This window comes from Cuculus canorus, chromosome 14, assembly GCF_017976375.1.
Source record: "Cuculus canorus isolate bCucCan1 chromosome 14, bCucCan1.pri, whole genome shotgun sequence".
NCBI classification, from domain to species: domain Eukaryota; kingdom Metazoa; phylum Chordata; class Aves; order Cuculiformes; family Cuculidae; genus Cuculus; species Cuculus canorus.
In genome coordinates, this window is record NC_071414.1 from 6869973 (window position 1) to 6877543 (window position 7571).

Consider the following 7571-nt stretch of genomic DNA (forward strand, 5'->3'; position numbering starts at 1 on the left):
TAAGGGAGTGGGGTGCTGTAATTTTAAAACTCATATATATATGTTTACAATTAACATATTTTTTCACGAAGTTTTTTTTGTCAAGACAATACTTTGTGAAACTCCTCTCACTTATTCAGAAGTCATTCTTTTTTTTTAATGAAGATATGCTTTTAAGAACTAACAACAGATAGACAAGTTCATCACGAAATGTTCATAAAAGCAGATAGATTTGGTTTATTCCACTCTGTATGCCTGAATTTTTTAACAGTAATTGAGCAGTCATTCCAAAATCATTAACATTCACTAATTTCCAACCCATTTTCAAAAGTACTAGTAGTCTCCTTTGAGGAAAGGAAACAAAAATTTTTTTAATTCTTGTTTGCTGAAATTAAGAGCCTTTTCATTAAGATAAAAAGCCCCTTTGAAAAGTCTAGTTCTCCACATAAAAAGTATAAATACGCTTGCTTATTAAATACATGAATAGCTTCAATGAACTCAATGGGACACCACTTATATCTAAAGTTAATCACATGTACAAGTCATTAGATACCAAGGGCCAAGATCAAATGAGAACTGTGATAAAGGTTTGGGGTTTTTTTTTTTCCCAATGGCCTGGGATTTCCATTGATATGTTGCTTTGAAGAAAATCTGGGTTTTTTTTTAAGAGCTAAAGTATGTTTCAAAGAACTTCAATTTTAGCTTTTTTCAGAAAATGCTGCTTAAAATTCTGATGTCATCTGTAAGCAAAGCAATTAGAATGTAATATCCATTGAGGCAAGAGCAGAATTCAGCATGGGTTGTTTGAATAGGTCTCGATACCCTGAACATCAGACTTTAAGCAGCCAAACAGTTGTGCAGATTTCAATTGATCTATTTACGTTTGAACTTAAGCACATGGCCAAAGTCACTGCAGTAGCAGGACTTGCAAAGGTTGAAGAATTAACTTAAAAGACTTTTAAAGAAGGGATTCATCATGAAAATGTCCTCCTGCTGCATAGCACATGTACCACCAATAATTAGAGAGAAAAGATGGGATTCTTTGACTTTAAAACAGTGACCAAATAAAGTTATTTTAAAATAAATCAGCGAAGTGAGGTGGTTTAATGGCTTTTTAATGATCCTAATGTTTTCAATTTTAATGAGTCCTTTTACATCAGCTTTAATCATTTTATGAGACTGAAAAACGGCTGCATTAGTTTGGTTTTCTGTGCAATCTCCCCACAAGCCATTATGGAGGAGTATCTAATGGGAGTCAACTTTCAGAAGTGGAAGCCCAGACCATGGAATAACTGCTAAATTTATTTTGGAAAATGATACATTAGGTAACAATACAGTAAATGATCTTTTTTTTAAAAAAAAAAAAAAGATCGGCAGAAATTTATTTTACTGCAGTGCAGATAAGATACAATTGCAAAGAATTAACTACCATTTACTCATTAATACTGTGAAATAGAATTAAAATTTTTAATCACTATGTACATTTAATATAAGTAAATTTAAGGATTCAGTATGAATACAAGATTTTCATAGTTGAAAATTCACACATTATATAGTTTCATGTCATACAAACATCTTGCAAAATATAATAGATCATCTACAGTAGTTCAGCAGGGTATCTCTCTTCTATGCAGCTGTAGTGGGTTTACTTAAAGCCTGATTTCCCCTCCAGGGAAGTGCTTCTATGGCAAACAGCACAGTGCAACCACTGAGATGTGAACACATACGGGGAAAAAAAACAGGGAGGAGGACGCAACATCCTAAACTGCCCAAGCTGTTTGTTTTAGTGATGTACTCACAGGCAGCCTGTTGGATTTCACAGTGGCAGCTGAAGCCACAGATGCCCTCCCTCGGCCACCCTACAGCAGCTGTGCACACACTCCTTTCTGCCAGCTATTCTGCAGGAGTAGTTCTCTACGGTAGCTTAGCTCCAGACAGAGATGTCTTCATTCCTCGTGATAGAGGGGCTTAGGACTCTACTGCTGTTCTGCTGAATGGACTTACACAAGGTTACTCTGAACTCAACCTTCTCCCTATATTCTCATTCTCCATTTTTGACCAACAAATAAATTCTGAGCGTGCTATTTTATTTTATTTTTTAATAATGGGTCATAAAGATTTAAATAAAAAGCAAAGAATTTTAATGGATTATACATTAATGGTTTATACATGGATTATACATTATACATGTTGGAAAACATACTCAAGTTCTTAACGATATTAACTTCACTATTCTTTCATAATATCTTTTATCTAAGGTAAAACAAAATTTCAACCAGATACAAGATATTTCAATTCTGCTGTCAGGTGAAAAAAAAAAAACACAAAATAACCCAGAAAAACATAGTTATACTGGAGTCAAACTAGTAACAAAGCTATTTCTCCTAAAAGACCCATTCTGCACGTCTTAGGTATTGAATCCCCACTTAAAGACAAGAGTTCTTTTTAGCAAGGACAGCAGCAGCAAGTCAAACCATTTTCCAGTTTCCATTTATGGCATTATAGATGTAAATTATCATCTATTTTTAGTGATTGAATGGGATCTTCTTCACTAGAAATACCGTAGAAACTAGACCCAATCCAAATTGAAGTCAAGATGTTAACAAACAAGGCTGGAGTGGGCAGAAAAGTGTGGTCAAAGGAAGATCTGTATCACTATATAGTGTGAGGCGTTCCCAGGTGCCAAAATAACTTACACAGCATGATATTGCTATCATAATATTGCATGGCTAACAAGCATGCCCAAGATCTAACGCACAAAAAACCAGACAATATATTTTTAATTTCATAGTAAACCCTGTTCTGTACATCAGCATAGGGATGTTTCTCAATTAAACAAAACCAGAAAATGCTTTTCAAATGAGATTGGGTTTCTTTTTTTAAAAAATAAGATGTTCTAGACTCAGCTTAACCTAAAGGAAGGGAAATGAATTAATCTAGGGGCTCTACAAACCAACGTAGCCTTGCCAGCTTAACTGTCCAGAAAGAAGACTGCCATGCTCGAGCTGAGAGAAATGCTCATTGTCTACAGTTTCTCTGAGGACAGCTTGATCTCCAGGGATGACTAAAAGGCTTGTTTTACCATCACCACTCACAAAAAGGATGGCTGGAAGTGTTCTTACTATAAACTGCAGCACAGATTAAATAGCTAAAAAAAAAAAAAATAAAAAGGAGAGAGAGAGAATGAGAGAATGACAGAACATAAACCTGCAAAACAAAAGGTGAACAGAAACAATACAAAATAAAACTGAATTAATAACACATACAAATTTACATGACACTGCTGAAGAAGCATATGCATATGAGAGAGTAAACAATAGATGGCTTTGTACAAATCTGACTGAAATATAGTAAAATTATTCGCAGGTAAAAAAAGGTGCTATGATACACATTATGAAGCTATGAATGTGATTTAGCTGTGAGTAGACAAGACTGTCATACTGCAATTTTATCTGGTATAAGAAGACAGAATACATACCCAAGGCAGTTCAATAGAGAGTGATAGCAAAATTAACTGTTGCAATAATTTTTCCTAATTCAAGCATTCTATTAATGAGTGATTGCTTCTCCCATTCTCTCCACTTAAAAGAATAACTGACAGCCTATGTTTGCCTATTACTATAAGGAGAATATTGTCCTGAATCTTGTCTTCTAATATGTTTCCACGCTATACGTAACAAAGATTTTTGTTTGATTCAAACATCAGTACACCATGTTTTTTCCCCACCATCTCCCAGTTAGTCTCAGAGCAGATTAGGTTTATAAGTTTTTTTGACCTAGTGTTCTGTCCTTTTCTTTTCTCACCTGCACAGCACACATATTCTTTCCCTGCATATGAAAGTATGCCAGTACCATTTATTACCACATGCCAATCATTCCAAAGAAAGCTTTGGTGTCATTACCTACTTTGGTTGTCAGAGGTCCTTTAGCAACAAAAGTCCTGCAATTTCTGCCTAACATTATTCTATGCAAGAAGTGAATATTCCTTTCTCAATAGAGTAAGAATTGTGTTCATACTCAGAGATACAAATCTTCCCCTTTTTTTTACCCCTCTCTCGGCTGCATGGAGTCAACCACCACAGGTAAAACCGCTTCAGCTTCTATACATCAAATTGGGCAGTGCTATAAAAATGATGTTTCCAACAGGAGGGATCACATCATATAATTATTTCACATGCCCATTTGTTTTCTCTCATCCACTCCCATTATAATGAAGCTGCTGATTTCCTTCCTTGACTCAATCATTTCCTCTCAAATAAAAATTCCTAGTGGCAAGTAAATACCAGAATCGCCTTCCTAACACTCTTCTTATAGTTATCTATCAAGCACAGTAGTGTAAGATTTCTAGAATGCCAGAACACGTTTAAAGACATAAACATCATCCATTTCACTTTATTTCCTTCTGTTGATTTCTGACTTCGGAACTTCTCAAGTTGATGATTTCAGACTTCCCCGGTATGAGCATAGATATGAAGTGTTTTCTTACTCACGTAAGTAGAAGCAGTATTCTCTATTACTGCGAAGTAGAACGCTCTTCTGAAGAGGAAATCTTTGAGAAATTCTTAACCTAGACATTGTCATGGAATTGCATTCAATATGTGTCATTCTCCTTCTATAATATCATTTTTATAAAGCAGGAAAACACAGTTTAGGTTGTATTCACTTCTCAAAATACCACATCAGCCAACAATGTTAATAGCAATAATGTCAAGAAAAAAAGAAATAATCAAATTAATATTTACCTTATAGATAACGGTATCAATGTGTTTCTCTTCGCAAAATATTTATAAATATCACAACATGTACACATTCACCCAGCTGCTAAAGTTTCAGGCACAAGACATTAAATTCAGTATTCATTGCCTCTAAAAAAGGCCCTGCCAACTACACAATGACCTCCACAACCACTGTTTTTGGTGCAATACTCAAGGCCCACTTCATTAGTAACAGGAAATAATTAAAAATACTTGTATTTTCGAGCTGTTTGTATCCTGGTGAAAAATACTAGGCTTAGTTATAGAGAAATCAGTCTGAAAGTTGCCAACTGGAGGGATCAGTGAATGTGAACTGACAACCCTGCTTAAGCCTTACTGGAAGCGAAGAGCTGAGGGATGGAAAGAACAGTCCTCAAATGCATGGAAAGGCCTTAGGAAGAAACGCGGAAAGCAAATCAATCAGAGAAACTCATGGGAATCTGGACTTCAGCAGAAATACTGAGGAAGCAGAACGAAGAAGATACAGGGGAAAATTTTTCTTCAGTGAGAATGGAAAAGACTGGGACTTGTCCAGAGCAATAAAGGTCCGGCTGACTAGAGCATCAGGATGCAAGCAGCTCTTTCTGTAGGCTGCAAGTCTAAACTTCCAATGTTTTCAAATAACAGAACCTTCTGAAATAACATAGCCCACTGAAAATTATAACTGCTATTAGTTAGTCCTCTCCCATTCACGTAAATGATCTCAAAGAGATAATTTGAAACCAATTTTCTCACTTTATTAAGATACTTAAGAGGAGATGGTTTCGCCCCTGATCAGTTTGTGGTTGAGAAGACACAGCAAACATTGAACTATGGATTTAGAAGTACTCATAAAATTACATTAAAACTTGGAGATAACAGACTGCAAGTGATGAGACAATGCATTTTAATTGCAATGACGCTATTCCATGAATTGACTTGTAAAGCAATTGACTTAAGTAATTTCTGCATTCTTCTGTTTCAAGAGTAGCCATTTCCAAGAATCTGTAGGTATGAAGAGTCTTTTTAGAGGGCATGTTGAGTTTTAAACTGCTAATGGAAGAAAAACAAACAAACCAGAACACTTAATTCCCAGCCCTGGCCTCACAATACAGTTTATAAGTCCATCTATTTCAAAAGGAGCAAAGAGAAATATGAAAAAAAAAAAATCTACATTGTTAATTTCTTAATTGTTGTGAGATCTTCGCTGTTATTATTTGTAGCTTTTACTAGCAGAAATCTCAAGAACCTACATATTTTTTTTTATGCTATCCCATATACTTCATGCCATTATATAAAAGTTATCATCTTTCTAGTTCTAGGTTCATCAAAATCTTTAGTTGTTCTATTCACCAAAATCTTCAGACACGTGTTATTACCAGGATACTGCATATACCCTCAATCATTTCAGAGGAGGAAAACACCAATTCAGTGCTCCTAAGATGGTATTTGTATAAATACTCTTATTCATCCGTGTACTATCTCAGTTGGACTGAAATCATAGCTAAATCAAAACAGAGAAGTCTCCACCTGCTTTTGATATATTACTATCCCATTTGTGAATATACAGAACGTACAGTAAGCTAACAGATCATTTGACTTCATTGTAACTATGTGGAAAATGCACAGATCTGAAAGAAGGGAGTAAACATTCCGGACAAATCCCTCAACCAAAAAAAAAAAACCTGCAGTGAAGAAACTGGCTCATATTTTAGCAATAGTTATCATAAAACACAGACCTTAGAAATGAAAGCAATCACTGACATCTCTGCAAGGGAATTTCTTTAAGCTCCTGAAGATAAGCACGCCTGTCCTAGCTCTAATTATAAATGCATTATCATCTTTCTTACAACGTTAAAAAATCTTAAATCAGATTTCTTCTGGAAACTCTGTTTCCTGCCTAGACAAATAATGACAGGTAAAAAGGAAATCTTGTCTTAAAGGTGAGTGGCAGTAAATTGCTTTTGGGTTTATGTATAGTTACACAGATCTGTTATCTACATGTGTTGAAAGCAGGATCAGCAAACATAATTACATCATCAGACGTAGATAGCGAGGTAATGGTCTCATTGAACTATTGACCCCAATTCAGTCATGTATCCAGAGAGATTTGCACTTTACATACATTGTTTTCCTCTCTGTGTGGCTTTACAGTATCTAGTTGCATCCTCTCTTTTAACATTTATTACTTCGAAACATCTTTAACCCAAATAACTTGGTTTACTGCCACAAATGGAATTATTTTACAGACATATATTGCAGGATGTTTAGTTGGGAAAAAAAAAAACTAATCGCGTAATCCACAGAGATCTTAATCCACCCAATACATTTTGAAAACAGCCTTGATTGTTGGAATCCAAAGTTTGCACCCTGTGTTTACTCTTATTTACTTAAAATGTGTTGTTCTGTAAACAATCCTGGCTATAAGATCATTCTGATAAAGTATTTAAATTATCATTCTGATAAAGTACCCAAAACAGGTACCAAAACAAATCCTATTTTACATCATTTATTATTACCTAATATTGCCTTCTTTTTTTTTGTTGGCAGCTTTTGAACACACCATGATACGAGTTCTTTCCTGGTGGAACAAAAGAAAGGGGACTCAAAACCAGCCAAGGTTATGCATTATCACATGTCTCTCTCTATCCAAAATAAGAAAAAAAAAAATCTGAAAATAATAGCATAATTCAGTCTCTTATCTTCCACCAAAACACACCCACTAGAGTATGGGAGCGCACGTATGGATATATGGAACTACTGCTTGGTAGTCACGGAAGTGAGCTTGCTGGGACAAAACGTGAATATATGGAAACCATTTTCTATACCTTCAAAGATGATTTGGCAAATTCAACACTC